The sequence below is a fragment of the Electrophorus electricus genome, unplaced genomic scaffold (genome assembly GCF_041902795.1).
Source record: "Electrophorus electricus isolate QZ-2024a unplaced genomic scaffold, ASM4190279v1 Scaffold139, whole genome shotgun sequence".
NCBI classification, from domain to species: domain Eukaryota; kingdom Metazoa; phylum Chordata; class Actinopteri; order Gymnotiformes; family Gymnotidae; genus Electrophorus; species Electrophorus electricus.
Window position 1 is genome coordinate 127,501 of NW_027658421.1, and position 15,000 is coordinate 142,500.

At 55.2% G+C, this 15,000-nt stretch overlaps 2 non-coding genes across 2 annotated transcripts; both read left to right on the forward strand.

Moving 5' to 3' along the window:
* Positions 1–11,529: 11,529 nt before the first annotated feature.
* LOC145654618 (18S ribosomal RNA) lies at positions 11,530–13,368 on the forward strand. Its single transcript, XR_014120826.1, has one exon. It is a non-coding gene; the product is annotated as an 18S ribosomal RNA (ribosomal RNA).
* Positions 13,369–14,250: 882 nt separating this feature from the next.
* On the forward strand, positions 14,251–14,404 carry LOC145654607 (5.8S ribosomal RNA). The gene has a single exon (XR_014120815.1). It is a non-coding gene; the product is annotated as a 5.8S ribosomal RNA (ribosomal RNA).
* The last annotated feature ends 596 nt before the right edge of the window (positions 14,405–15,000 follow it).

The window sequence follows — 15,000 nt, forward strand, 5'->3', positions numbered from 1 at the left end:
TGCTGGGCATGACTGTGTTTGACCTCTTGGCTCTGGAAGTCTATTTCTAGGCTTATATAAAGGGTCAAACTTCTTGAAGTGTGCCCAGGCCCAGAGCTACTTTGCTGGGCATGACTGTGTTTGACCTCTGGGGCCTGGAAGTCTGGTAGTAGTAGTATGATTTAAAGGCACAAAGTGATTGAAGTGTGCCCAGGCCCAGAGCTACTTTGCTGGGCATGAATGTGTTTGAACTCTTGGGCCTGGAAGTCTATTTCTAGGCTTATATAAAGGGTCAAACTTCTTGAAGTGTGCCCAGGCCCAGAGCTACTTTGCTGGGCATGACTGTGTTTGACCTCTTGGGCCTGGAAGTCTGGTAGTAGTAGTAGTAGTAGTAGTAGTAGTAGTAGTAGTAGTAGTAGTATGATTTAAAGGTACAAAGTGAATGAAGTGTGCCCAGGCCCACAGCTACTTTGCTGGGCATGACTGTGTTTGACCTCTTGGGCCTGAAAGTCTATTTCTAGGCTTATATAAAGGGTCAAACTTCTTGAAGTGTGCCCAGGCCCAGAGCTACTTTGCTGGGCATGACTGTGTTTGACCTCTGGGGCCTGGAAGTCTGGTAGTAGTAGTATGATTTAAAGACACAAAGTGATTGAAGTGTGCCCAGGCCCAGAGCTACTTTGCTGGGCATGAATGTGTTTGAACTCTTGGGCCTGGAAGTCTGGTAGTAGTAGTATGATTTAAAGGTACAAAGTGAATGAAGTGTGCCCAGGCCCAGAGCTACTTTGCTGTGCATGACTGTGTTTGACCTCTTGGCTCTGGAAGTCTATTTCTAGGCTTATATAAAGGGTCAAACTTCTTGAAGTGTGCCCAGGCCCAGAGCTACTTTGCTGGGCATGACTGTGTTTGACCTCTGGGGCCTGGAAGTCTGGTAGTAGTAGTATGATTTAAAGGCACAAAGTGATTGAAGTGTGCCCAGGCCCAGAGCTACTTTGCTGGGCATGATTCTGTGACCTCTTGGGTCTGGAAATGTGGTACTTTGAAGGATTAAAAGAGTGAAACGGTCTGAAGTGTGCGCAGGTGTAAAGCAACCTTGCTAGGCATGAAGGTGTGACCTCCAGGGCCTGGAAGTCTGGTGGTAGTAGTAGTATGATTTAAAGGCACAAAGTGATTGAAGTGTGCCCAGGCCCAGAGCTACTTTGCTGGGCATGACTGTGTTTGACCTCTTGGGCCTGGAAGTCTGGTGGTAGTAGTAGTATGATTTAAAGGCACAAAGTGATTGAAGTGTGCCCAGGCCCAGAGCTACTTTGCTGGGCATGACTGTGTTTGACCTCTTGGCTCTGGAAGTCTATTTCTAGGCTTATATAAAGGGTCAAACTTCTTGAAGTGTGCCCAGGCCCAGAGCTACTTTGCTGGGCATGACTGTGTTTGACCTCTGGGGCCTGGAAGTCTGGTAGTAGTAGTATGATTTAAAGGCACAAAGTGATTGAAGTGTGCCCAGGCCCAGAGCTACTTTGCTGGGCATGAATGTGTTTGAACTCTTGGGCCTGGAAGTCTATTTCTAGGCTTATATAAAGGGTCAAACTTCTTGAAGTGTGCCCAGGCCCAGAGCTACTTTGCTGGGCATGACTGTGTTTGACCTCTTGGGCCTGGAAGTCTGGTAGTAGTAGTAGTAGTAGTAGTAGTAGTAGTAGTAGTAGTAGTAGTAGTATGATTTAAAGGTACAAAGTGAATGAAGTGTGCCCAGGCCCACAGCTACTTTGCTGGGCATGACTGTGTTTGACCTCTTGGGCCTGAAAGTCTATTTCTAGGCTTATATAAAGGGTCAAACTTCTTGAAGTGTGCCCAGGCCCAGAGCTACTTTGCTGGGCATGACTGTGTTTGACCTCTGGGGCCTGGAAGTCTGGTAGTAGTAGTATGATTTAAAGACACAAAGTGATTGAAGTGTGCCCAGGCCCAGAGCTACTTTGCTGGGCATGAATGTGTTTGAACTCTTGGGCCTGGAAGTCTGGTAGTAGTAGTATGATTTAAAGGTACAAAGTGAATGAAGTGTGCCCAGGCCCAGAGCTACTTTGCTGTGCATGACTGTGTTTGACCTCTTGGCTCTGGAAGTCTATTTCTAGGCTTATATAAAGGGTCAAACTTCTTGAAGTGTGCCCAGGCCCAGAGCTACTTTGCTGGGCATGACTGTGTTTGACCTCTGGGGCCTGGAAGTCTGGTAGTAGTAGTATGATTTAAAGGCACAAAGTGATTGAAGTGTGCCCAGGCCCAGAGCTACTTTGCTGGGCATGATTCTGTGACCTCTTGGGTCTGGAAATGTGGTACTTTGAAGGATTAAAAGAGTGAAACGGTCTGAAGTGTGCGCAGGTGTAAAGCAACCTTGCTAGGCATGAAGGTGTGACCTCCAGGGCCTGGAAGTCTGGTGGTAGTAGTAGTATGATTTAAAGGCACAAAGTGATTGAAGTGTGCCCAGGCCCAGAGCTACTTTGCTGGGCATGACTGTGTTTGACCTCTTGGGCCTGGAAGTCTGGTGGTAGTAGTAGTATGATTTAAAGGCACAAAGTGATTGAAGTGTGCCCAGGCCCAGAGCTACTTTGCTGGGCATGACTGTGTTTGACCTCTTGGCTCTGGAAGTCTATTTCTAGGCTTATATAAAGGGTCAAACTTCTTGAAGTGTGCCCAGGCCCAGAGCTACTTTGCTGGGCATGACTGTGTTTGACCTCTGGGGCCTGGAAGTCTGGTAGTAGTAGTATGATTTAAAGGCACAAAGTGATTGAAGTGTGCCCAGGCCCAGAGCTACTTTGCTGGGCATGAATGTGTTTGAACTCTTGGGCCTGGAAGTCTATTTCTAGGCTTATATAAAGGGTCAAACTTCTTGAAGTGTGCCCAGGCCCAGAGCTACTTTGCTGGGCATGACTGTGTTTGACCTCTTGGGCCTGGAAGTCTGGTAGTAGTAGTAGTAGTAGTAGTAGTAGTAGTAGTAGTAGTAGTAGTATGATTTAAAGGTACAAAGTGAATGAAGTGTGCCCAGGCCCACAGCTACTTTGCTGGGCATGACTGTGTTTGACCTCTTGGGCCTGAAAGTCTATTTCTAGGCTTATATAAAGGGTCAAACTTCTTGAAGTGTGCCCAGGCCCAGAGCTACTTTGCTGGGCATGACTGTGTTTGACCTCTGGGGCCTGGAAGTCTGGTAGTAGTAGTATGATTTAAAGACACAAAGTGATTGAAGTGTGCCCAGGCCCAGAGCTACTTTGCTGGGCATGAATGTGTTTGAACTCTTGGGCCTGGAAGTCTGGTAGTAGTAGTATGATTTAAAGGTACAAAGTGAATGAAGTGTGCCCAGGCCCAGAGCTACTTTGCTGTGCATGACTGTGTTTGACCTCTTGGCTCTGGAAGTCTATTTCTAGGCTTATATAAAGGGTCAAACTTCTTGAAGTGTGCCCAGGCCCAGAGCTACTTTGCTGGGCATGACTGTGTTTGACCTCTGGGGCCTGGAAGTCTGGTAGTAGTAGTATGATTTAAAGGCACAAAGTGATTGAAGTGTGCCCAGGCCCAGAGCTACTTTGCTGGGCATGATTCTGTGACCTCTTGGGTCTGGAAATGTGGTACTTTGAAGGATTAAAAGAGTGAAACGGTCTGAAGTGTGCGCAGGTGTAAAGCAACCTTGCTAGGCATGAAGGTGTGACCTCCAGGGCCTGGAAGTCTGGTGGTAGTAGTAGTATGATTTAAAGGCACAAAGTGATTGAAGTGTGCCCAGGCCCAGAGCTACTTTGCTGGGCATGACTGTGTTTGACCTCTTGGGCCTGGAAGTCTGGTGGTAGTAGTAGTATGATTTAAAGGCACAAAGTGATTGAAGTGTGCCCAGGCCCAGAGCTACTTTGCTGGGCATGACTGTGTTTGACCTCTTGGCTCTGGAAGTCTATTTCTAGGCTTATATAAAGGGTCAAACTTCTTGAAGTGTGCCCAGGCCCAGAGCTACTTTGCTGGGCATGACTGTGTTTGACCTCTGGGGCCTGGAAGTCTGGTAGTAGTAGTATGATTTAAAGGCACAAAGTGATTGAAGTGTGCCCAGGCCCAGAGCTACTTTGCTGGGCATGAATGTGTTTGAACTCTTGGGCCTGGAAGTCTATTTCTAGGCTTATATAAAGGGTCAAACTTCTTGAAGTGTGCCCAGGCCCAGAGCTACTTTGCTGGGCATGACTGTGTTTGACCTCTTGGGCCTGGAAGTCTGGTAGTAGTAGTAGTAGTAGTAGTAGTAGTAGTAGTAGTAGTAGTAGTATGATTTAAAGGTACAAAGTGAATGAAGTGTGCCCAGGCCCACAGCTACTTTGCTGGGCATGACTGTGTTTGACCTCTTGGGCCTGAAAGTCTATTTCTAGGCTTATATAAAGGGTCAAACTTCTTGAAGTGTGCCCAGGCCCAGAGCTACTTTGCTGGGCATGACTGTGTTTGACCTCTGGGGCCTGGAAGTCTGGTAGTAGTAGTATGATTTAAAGACACAAAGTGATTGAAGTGTGCCCAGGCCCAGAGCTACTTTGCTGGGCATGAATGTGTTTGAACTCTTGGGCCTGGAAGTCTGGTAGTAGTAGTATGATTTAAAGGTACAAAGTGAATGAAGTGTGCCCAGGCCCAGAGCTACTTTGCTGTGCATGACTGTGTTTGACCTCTTGGCTCTGGAAGTCTATTTCTAGGCTTATATAAAGAGTCAAACTTCTTGAAGTGTGCCCAGGCCCAGAGCTACTTTGCTGGGCATGACTGTGTTTGACCTCTGGGGCCTGGAAGTCTGGTAGTAGTAGTATGATTTAAAGGCACAAAGTGATTGAAGTGTGCCCAGGCCCAGAGCTACTTTGCTGGGCATGATTCTGTGACCTCTTGGGTCTGGAAATGTGGTACTTTGAAGGATTAAAAGAGTGAAACGGTCTGAAGTGTGCGCAGGTGTAAAGCAACCTTGCTAGGCATGAAGGTGTGACCTCCAGGGCCTGGAAGTCTGGTGGTAGTAGTAGTATGATTTAAAGGCACAAAGTGATTGAAGTGTGCCCAGGCCCAGAGCTACTTTGCTGGGCATGACTGTGTTTGACCTCTTGGGCCTGGAAGTCTGGTGGTAGTAGTAGTATGATTTAAAGGCACAAAGTGATTGAAGTGTGCCCAGGCCCAGAGCTACTTTGCTGGGCATGAATGTGTTTGAACTCTTGGGCCTGGAAGTCTATTTCTAGGCTTATATAAAGGGTCAAACATCTTGAAGTGTGCCCAGGCCCAGAGCTACTTTGCTGTGCATGACTGTGGTTGACCTCTTGGCCCTGGAAGTCTGGTGGTAGTAGTAGTATGATTTAAAGGCACAAAGTGAATGAAGTGTGCCCAGGCCCAGAGCTACTTTGCTGGGCATGAATGTGTTTGAACTCTTGGGCCTGGAAGTCTGGTAGTAGTAGTAGTAGTAGTAGTAGTAGTAGTAGTAGTATGATTTAAAGGCACAAAGTGCTTGAAGTGTGCCCAGGCCCAGAGCTACTTTGCTGTGCATGACTGTGTTTGACCTCTTGGCTCTGGAAGTCTATTTCTAGGCTTATATAAAGGGTCAAACTTCTTGAAGTGTGCCCAGGCCCAGAGCTACTTTGCTGTGTATGACTGTGTGACCTCTTGGCCCTGGAATTCTGGTGGTAGTAGTAGTATGATTTAAAGGCACAAAGTGAATGAAGTGTGCCCAGGCCCAGAGCTACTTTGCTGGGCATGACTGTGTTTGACCTCTTGGGCCTGGAAGTCTGGTAGTAGTAGTATGATTTAAAGGCACAAAGTGATTGAAGTGTGCCCAGGCCCAGAGCTACTTTGCTGGGCATGAATGTGTTTGAACTCTTGGGCCTGGAAGTCTATTTCTAGGCTTATATAAAGGGACAAACTTCTTGAAGTGTGCCCAGGCCCAGAGCTACTTTGCTGTGTATGACTGTGTGACCTCTTGGCCCTGGAATTCTGGTGGTAGTAGTAGTAGTAGTAGTATGATTTAAAGGTACAAAGTGAATGAAGTGTGCCCAGGCCCAGAGCCAGGCCTGGGCAGCAGGGGGCGCTCCTGGCCATGCCCAGCGAGTTTCGTGCGAATCGGACCTGGTCCGGAAGAGATACGAAGGGAAAACTCATTACTCGTCGGGGTGGCACATCCAGGCTCTCGACCCTCCCAAAGCGTCCGACCAGGGTGCACCCTGCCGGGCATGGTTAGCCGCCAGCCCCCTTCCTGGAGGTCTGGTTGGCACGGGGTTTTGATTTATCGGTTTCATATCTCTGGGCTCCTTGGGAGCAGAAAGTCGGTTGAGGGCCCTTTGGAAAGAGCCGGGGCTGCCGTTTAACGCTGTCCAAGCGGCAGGCGAAGCGCACCCACCGTTTTTACGCTATGATTTTTTAAAACCGCCGGGGCGGCAAACACAGGGCCGGTCGGGTTTGAAGACGAATATCTCTTCGGCCCTTGGGAGGAGAGAAGCAGCGCGGGTCACCTTTGAACGCGCTCGCTGCCAGGAACGTCTGGCGTAAAAGTTTCGTGGGAATCGGACGTTCCTAGGCTGAGAAGCGAGCGCCCGCCCTCGGGCGGTCGGGGGCCCCTTTCTCATTCCCCGTCTGGGCTAAAAATACGAGGTCGGACCCGATGGACTCGGGAGACTGGAGAGTACCAGGGAGACCCTGGAAGCAGGCGACCCGACCCACGCTTCGCTGTCTCCTCGGCCCTCGGGAGTAGAAGCGCGGGGACGGTGGCGTGGGCAGCAGGGGGCGCTCCTGGCCATGCCCAGCGAGTTTCGTGCGAATCGGACCTGGTCCGGAAGAGATACGAAGGGAAAACTCATTACTCGTCGGGGTGGCACATCCAGGCTCTCGACCCTCCCAAAGCGTCCGACCAGGGTGCACCCTGCCGGGCATGGTTAGCCGCCAGCCCCCTTCCTGGAGGTCTGGTTGGCACGGGGTTTTGATTTTTCGGTTTCATATCTCTGGGCTCCTTGGGAGCAGAAAGTCGGTTGAGGGCCCTTTGGAAAGAGCCGGGGCTGCCGTTTAACGCTGTCCAAGCGGCAGGCGAAGCGCACCCACCGTTTTTACGCTATGATTTTTTAAAACCGCCGGGGCGGCAAACACAGGGCCGGTCGGGTTTGAAGACGAATATCTCTTCGGCCCTTGGGAGGAGAGAAGCAGCGCGGGTCACCTTTGAACGCGCTCGCTGCCAGGAACGTCTGGCGTAAAAGTTTCGTGGGAATCGGACGTTCCTAGGCTGAGAAGCGAGCGCCCGCCCTCGGGCGGTCGGGGGCCCCTTTCTCATTCCCCGTCTGGGCTAAAAATACGAGGTCGGACCCGATGGACTCGGGAGACTGGAGAGTACCAGGGAGACCCTGGAAGCAGGCGACCCGACCCACGCTTCGCTGTCTCCTCGGCCCTCGGGAGTAGAAGCGCGGGGACGGTGGCGTGGGCAGCAGGGGGCGCTCCTGGCCATGCCCAGCGAGTTTCGTGCGAATCGGACCTGGTCCGGAAGAGATACGAAGGGAAAACTCATTACTCGTCGGGGTGGCACATCCAGGCTCTCGACCCTCCCAAAGCGTCCGACCAGGGTGCACCCTGCCGGGCATGGTTAGCCGCCAGCCCCCTTCCTGGAGGTCTGGTTGGCACGGGGTTTTGATTTATCGGTTTCATATCTCTGGGCTCCTTGGGAGCAGAAAGTCGGTTGAGGGCCCTTTGGAAAGAGCCGGGGCTGCCGTTTAACGCTGTCCAAGCGGCAGGCGAAGCGCACCCACCGTTTTTACGCTATGATTTTTTAAAACCGCCGGGGCGGCAAACACAGGGCCGGTCGGGTTTGAAGACGAATATCTCTTCGGCCCTTGGGAGGAGAGAAGCAGCGCGGGTCACCTTTGAACGCGCTCGCTGCCAGGAACGTCTGGCGTAAAAGTTTCGTGGGAATCGGACGTTCCTAGGCTGAGAAGCGAGCGCCCGCCCTCGGGCGGTCGGGGGCCCCTTTCTCATTCCCCGTCTGGGCTAAAAATACGAGGTCGGACCCGATGGACTCGGGAGACTGGAGAGTACCAGGGAGACCCTGGAAGCAGGCGACCCGACCCACGCTTCGCTGTCTCCTCGGCCCTCGGGAGTAGAAGCGCGGGGACGGTGGCGTGGGCAGCAGGGGGCGCTCCTGGCCATGCCCAGCGAGTTTCGTGCGAATCGGACCTGGTCCGGAAGAGATACGAAGGGAAAACTCATTACTCGTCGGGGTGGCACATCCAGGCTCTCGACCCTCCCAAAGCGTCCGACCAGGGTGCACCCTGCCGGGCATGGTTAGCCGCCAGCCCCCTTCCTGGAGGTCTGGTTGGCACGGGGTTTTGATTTTTCGGTTTCATATCTCTGGGCTCCTTGGGAGCAGAAAGTCGGTTGAGGGCCCTTTGGAAAGAGCCGGGGCTGCCGTTTAACGCTGTCCAAGCGGCAGGCGAAGCGCACCCACCGTTTTTACGCTATGATTTTTTAAAACCGCCGGGGCGGCAAACACAGGGCCGGTCGGGTTTGAAGACGAATATCTCTTCGGCCCTTGGGAGGAGAGAAGCAGCGCGGGTCACCTTTGAACGCGCTCGCTGCCAGGAACGTCTGGCGTAAAAGTTTCGTGGGAATCGGACGTTCCTAGGCTGAGAAGCGAGCGCCCGCCCTCGGGCGGTCGGGGGCCCCTTTCTCATTCCCCGTCTGGGCTAAAAATACGAGGTCGGACCCGATGGACTCGGGAGACTGGAGAGTACCAGGGAGACCCTGGAAGCAGGCGACCCGACCCACGCTTCGCTGTCTCCTCGGCCCTCGGGAGTAGAAGCGCGGGGACGGTGGCGTGGGCAGCAGGGGGCGCTCCTGGCCATGCCCAGCGAGTTTCGTGCGAATCGGACCTGGTCCGGAAGAGATACGAAGGGAAAACTCATTACTCGTCGGGGTGGCACATCCAGGCTCTCGACCCTCCCAAAGCGTCCGACCAGGGTGCACCCTGCCGGGCATGGTTAGCCGCCAGCCCCCTTCCTGGAGGTCTGGTTGGCACGGGGTTTTGATTTATCGGTTTCATATCTCTGGGCTCCTTGGGAGCAGAAAGTCGGTTGAGGGCCCTTTGGAAAGAGCCGGGGCTGCCGTTTAACGCTGTCCAAGCGGCAGGCGAAGCGCACCCACCGTTTTTACGCTATGATTTTTTAAAACCGCCGGGGCGGCAAACACAGGGCCGGTCGGGTTTGAAGACGAATATCTCTTCGGCCCTTGGGAGGAGAGAAGCAGCGCGGGTCACCTTTGAACGCGCTCGCTGCCAGGAACGTCTGGCGTAAAAGTTTCGTGGGAATCGGACGTTCCTAGGCTGAGAAGCGAGCGCCCGCCCTCGGGCGGTCGGGGGCCCCTTTCTCATTCCCCGTCTGGGCTAAAAATACGAGGTCGGACCCGATGGACTCGGGAGACTGGAGAGTACCAGGGAGACCCTGGAAGCAGGCGACCCGACCCACGCTTCGCTGTCTCCTCGGCCCTCGGGAGTAGAAGCGCGGGGACGGTGGCGTGGGCAGCAGGGGGCGCTCCTGGCCATGCCCAGCGAGTTTCGTGCGAATCGGACCTGGTCCGGAAGAGATACGAAGGGAAAACTCATTACTCGTCGGGGTGGCACATCCAGGCTCTCGACCCTCCCAAAGTGTCCGACCAGGGTGCACCCTGCCGGGCTAAGAGAACAGCCAGGTGAACCCTGGAGGTTCCGAACTCCAGACCCCTGGACCCGACGGCTCAGTCCGCCTCAGGTGCACTACAGAGGTCCTCGGGCTGTCCCTGAGTGCATTAAAACGGAAATCAGAATTACTCCCCCGGGTGGCACTTCCAGGCTCTCGACCCTCCCAAAGTGTCCGACCAGGGTGCACCCTGCTGGGCATGGTTAGCCGCCAGCCCCCTTCCTGGAGGTCTGGTTGGCACGGGGTTTTGCAAATAGGTCCCGTCGGGTATATGGGAGAGCAAAGAGAATCAATGGGGTCCAAGCACTAAATTCATCCAGTGGCGTTCTCTGGAAGCCCAAGGGGAGTCCGAGGGGTGTTCGGCCGGCAAGGGGAGCTCTCCCTCGGACACATGATCAAACGCCTGTCCCCTACCGGAAAGTGGTGTGCTCTGGATGCCCCCCCCCCCCCCCCATCCCCCGAGGGGGGTGCTTATCCCGCGAGGGGAGCCCTCCTCGGGTTAAGTGAACCATCATGCCGATTCCCCTATGGAAGTGGGCACATCCAGGCACACAGTCTGCTTTGCTCTCCCCGACCCGAGTGCGTCTGTTGGGCTGAGTGTACGCCCAGGCAACTGGATCCAATGGCTCAGTCCGCCGCAGCGTGCTTCGACGATGGGTCGTACAGCCATGCCACCAGGGTGGGCGTGTTTGTAAATGTACCAGTGGATTCTCGTCGGCCTGCCACATCCATGGTATCGACCCACCAGGCCTGTCCGACCAGGGGTTGACCCTGGACGGGCACGGTCTGTGGTTTGGCCCTTGTCCTAGATGAAATCGGGCACGGGGTTTTCTGGCCAGGTACCATCGGGTTACTGGGAGAGCGGCTTCGGTCTCCAGGTGAGACCAATGGTGAAGCAGCACGAGGCAATGGAGAGCATGCAAAGCGATGGGGAAGCCATGCACGGCAATGGCCACGAAAAAAAAAAAAAAATCACCACGGAAGGAACGTGAAGAACAAGGAGGAGTGTAGTGACACTGCCCAAAGCTGCCCGGTGTTGCAGGGGTCTATTGGTGTGTTGCTTCCTTGTTTGGTAGAGTGGAGTACCAGACCCGCCAGGGGTAGGCAAACCATTCCCCCTACGGTAAGTGAGGAGCCAGCCATTTGACGAGCGGGTGTCCACGTGTACGGGTGCGAGCGCTATCCCCCCACACGGGGTTAGGCCACGGCCTTAGGTGGACGTCTGCCGACCAGCCCCGGCTGATCCAGAACTTCTGATGTGGAGAGCGGTTTTGACAGATCCTCCCTGGTTCTAGCGGGTCAAGCCTCTGATGGGGGGTGGGGGTTATTTGTAACCCATCCCAGAACTCTCTGGGGGAGACTCAGACGGCCAGTCTGTCTACTCAGTTGTCCTATACTGGTGTCTGTGGTTTGGGAGGAAGGGAGTGCCCTGCTTTGTTGGCCTCCTCTTCAAACCTACCTGGGCCCACGAATCACTCTTCTTGGTTACATCACGAAACGTAGGTTGAGCGAGGCTAGGGGGGAGGGAATTCGACGAGGTCTTTCCCTTGTCCCCCCACCAGCGGCCCACGAAAATCAAAACGGCGTGAAGAGAGGGAACGCCGAAAGCACCTGGAGTCGGCCGTCCGCACCTCCGGAGGAGGTGGACGGGGTACGGTGCGGGCATGACCGGATGGGACAGCTTTGCATCAAGGTGAGAGGTCGGCGTCCGAAGGCCAGAGGGCGGTGCGCGAGCACGTTTACACTGGCCGCGGAAGCTGTCCTGGGTAGCCCTGTATGGCGTCTGGACCTGACGGCGCACGCACTTACAACCCGCTGCTTCCTAGCCCCCGGAAGGGGAGGCGGATGTCACTCGTGGTTCATCCCAGACCACGGTGCAAACTACCTGGTTGATCCTGCCAGTAACATATGCTTGTCTCAAAGATTAAGCCATGCAGGTCTAAGTGCACACGGCCGGTACAGTGAAACTGCGAATGGCTCATTAAATCAGTTATGGTTCCTTTGATCGCTCCACACGTTACTCGGATAACTGTGGTAATTCTAGAGCTAATACATGCAAACGAGCGCTGACCCTTCGGGGGATGCGTGCATTTATCAGACCCAAAACCCATCCGGGGGGCTCGGGCCCCCCGGCCGCTTTGGTGACTCTAGATAACCTCGGGCCGATCGCGCGCCCTCCGCGGCGGCGACGTCTCATTCGAATGTCTGCCCTATCAACTTTCGATGGTACCATAGTCGGCTACCATGGTGACCACGGGTAACGGGGAATCAGGGTTCGATTCCGGAGAGGGAGCCTGAGAAACGGCTACCACATCCAAGGAAGGCAGCAGGCGCGCAAATTACCCATTCCCGACACGGGGAGGTAGTGACGAAAAATAACGATACAGGTCTCTTTCGAGGCCCTGTAATCGGAATGAGCGTATCCTAAACCCATGGGTGAGGACCCATTGGAGGGCAAGTCTGGTGCCAGCAGCCGCGGTAATTCCAGCTCCAATAGCGTATATTAAAGTTGCTGCAGTTAAAAAGCTCGTAGTTGGATGTCGGGAGTGGGCTGGCGGTCCGCCGCGAGGCGTGCCACCGCCTGTCTCAGACCCTGTCTCCCGGTGCCCCCCGGATGCCCTTGGCTGGGTGTCCGGACGGGGCTCGGAGCGTTTACTTTGAAAAAATTAGAGTGTTCAAAGCGGGCCCGCTTCTCGCCTGAATACCTGAGCTAGGAATAATGGAATAGGACTCCGGTTCTATTTTGTGGGTTTCCTGAACCAGGGCCATGATTAAGAGGGACGGCCGGGGGCATTCGTATTGCGCCGCTAGAGGTGAAATTCTTGGACCGGCGCAAGACGGACGAAAGCGAAAGCATTTGCCAAGAATGTTTTCATTAATCAAGAACGAAAGTCGGAGGTTCGAAGACGATCAGATACCGTCGTAGTTCCGACCGTAAACTATGCCGACCCGCGATCCGGCGGCGTTATTCCCATGACCCGCCGGGCAGCGTGAGGGAAACCACGAGTCTGTGGGTTCCGGGGGGAGTATGGTTGCAAAGCTGAAACTTAAAGGAATTGACGGAAGGGCACCACCAGGAGTGGAGCCTGCGGCTTAATTTGACTCAACACGGGAAACCTCACCCGGCCCGGACACGGAAAGGATTGACAGATTGATAGCTCTTTCTCGATTCTGTGGGTGGTGGTGCATGGCCGTTCTTAGTTGGTGGAGCGATTTGTCTGGTTAATTCCGATAACGAACGAGACTCCGGCATGCTAAATAGTTACGCGGCCCTCCGCGGTCGGCGTCAAACTTCTTAGAGGGACAAGTGGCGTTCAGCCACGCGAGATGGAGCAATAACAGGTCTGTGATGCCCTTAGATGTCCGGGGCTGCACGCGCGCCACAATGGTTGGATCAGCGTGTGCCTACCCTACACCGAGAGGTGCGGGTAATCCGCTGAACCCCATTCGTGATGGGGACTGGGGATTGCAATTATTCCCCATGAACGAGGAATTCCCAGTAAGCGCGGGTCATAAGCTCGCGTTGATTAAGTCCCTGCCCTTTGTACACACCGCCCGTCGCTACTACCGATCGGATGGTTTAGTGAGGTCCTCGGATCGGCCCCGCCGGGGCTCCTCGCGGGCCTTGGCGGAGCGCCGAGAAGTCGATCAAACTTGACTATCTAGAGGAAGTAAAAGTCGTAACAAGGTTTTCGTAGGTGAACCTGCGAAAGGATCATTAACGGGTAACGCTGTCCGGCGTGCCTCCTCTCCCGACCCCCTCGACTTCGCCGTCCCCCCGCGTCGGGGCCCAGGGTCGAAAGGGTCTTCGGGGTTGCTGTTACACGTGGTCGCTTGCAGGTCAGGCTGGACAGAAGGCATAAAGGAGGAGCCTAGTCCCTCCCACCCCTTCCTCGTCCTCCGCCTCTTCCTCCGCGTCGTCCTTCAGCACCCCCCCCCCGCAGGCCCCGGTATTCTCTGGGTTCCAGCGCGAGAGACGCGTCGTTCAAAAAACTCGGCGTCCCCGCTCGTCGGGCGAAGGCCGGTTTCCCCTCACCTTGCCGGCAGGAGAAGCGCCTGCGAGTCGAGCGGGTCGTACGGGTCCGTCCCGCGCCCTCCCTCTCGCTCGCACGGCCGCTGCCTCCGTCCACCGCGAGGGGTTTTCCTATTTTGTTGTCCTTGTCATTCATCCCCGTCCCCTTGCTCGCTGACGAGCGGACTTTCCGGGGGGGGTTGCGAGCGCTGCTCCTCGTGGGGCAGGCCATGGCCCTTCCTGTGTTCGTCCGCCCACCGGCGTCCTGGGGCGTGGTGGTGGTGGGTGGCGCAGCCGGTTCCCCTGCTTCTCTCTCTCAGAAAGGAGTCTCAGGGGGACCCCCGGCAGGTACCTAGGGCTTGGCCCACGCTACGTGAGTTCCACCCCTTTCGAGGGGTCGGACGGGGCGGGCGCGGAGGGCCGCGGTTCAAAGACTGACTCGTCTGCCACGTGGGGCGTGTGGGCAAAGCGCAACCCCGCGCCCGTTTCAACACTCGCAGACGGGGGCGCCTGACCGGTTGGTGAAACCTTTTAAACCTGTCTTTGTAGTCGTGGTGAAAGACCTAAACTGAGCCTGAAATAAAAGAGTACAACTCTTAGCGGTGGATCACTTGGCTCGTGCGTCGATGAAGAACGCAGCCAGCTGCGAGAACTAATGTGAATTGCAGGACACATTGATCATCGACATTTCGAACGCACATTGCGGCCCCGGGTCCATCCCGGGGCTACGCCTGTCTGAGGGTCGCTATTCCTATCTGTCGGACCTGCCTTCTCAGGCGGGACCGCGGTTGGAGGTTCGTAGGTGGGGGGGTGCCCCCTGGCCTCCGTCTTCCTAAAAGCAGACGGTTCCCGGTCGCTGTCTCGGTGAGATCCGGTCGGTGGGTTCGCTGCGGTTGAGTGCCCGTTCTCCGTGCACAAGCTTCTCCTCCCCCGCTTCGGTTCGTTTCGGTTCGTTTCGGCTCCGCTCCTGGCCTGGCCAGGAACGTGGTCCCCTGCGCCCGAGAAAGAAGCGAGCGTGGCTGCCGGTGGGTTCTCTCCGCTTTGGCTGCCCACGTTTTCGCTTCTTTTCTCACCCCCTGCGCAGGCGGATCACGGAAAGGTGTCTGTTCTGTTCCGTTACGTGCGCGAGCGGAGGGAGGTTGTTGTTACATGCGTTCCCCCCCCCCCTCCCCCGGTGGGGGGGGTGGGGGGGGTCGGGGTTCGGGTGGCTCTGCCTCTGGCGTTTTCCTTACGGGCCGACCTGTCCGTGGCACGTCCGTGACGTCCCGACCTGTGTCCTCGTTAGCCCGGGTGAAAAGGGACTCGTCCCCTAACCCGGCGGTGTTCACGCTTCTGGGCAAC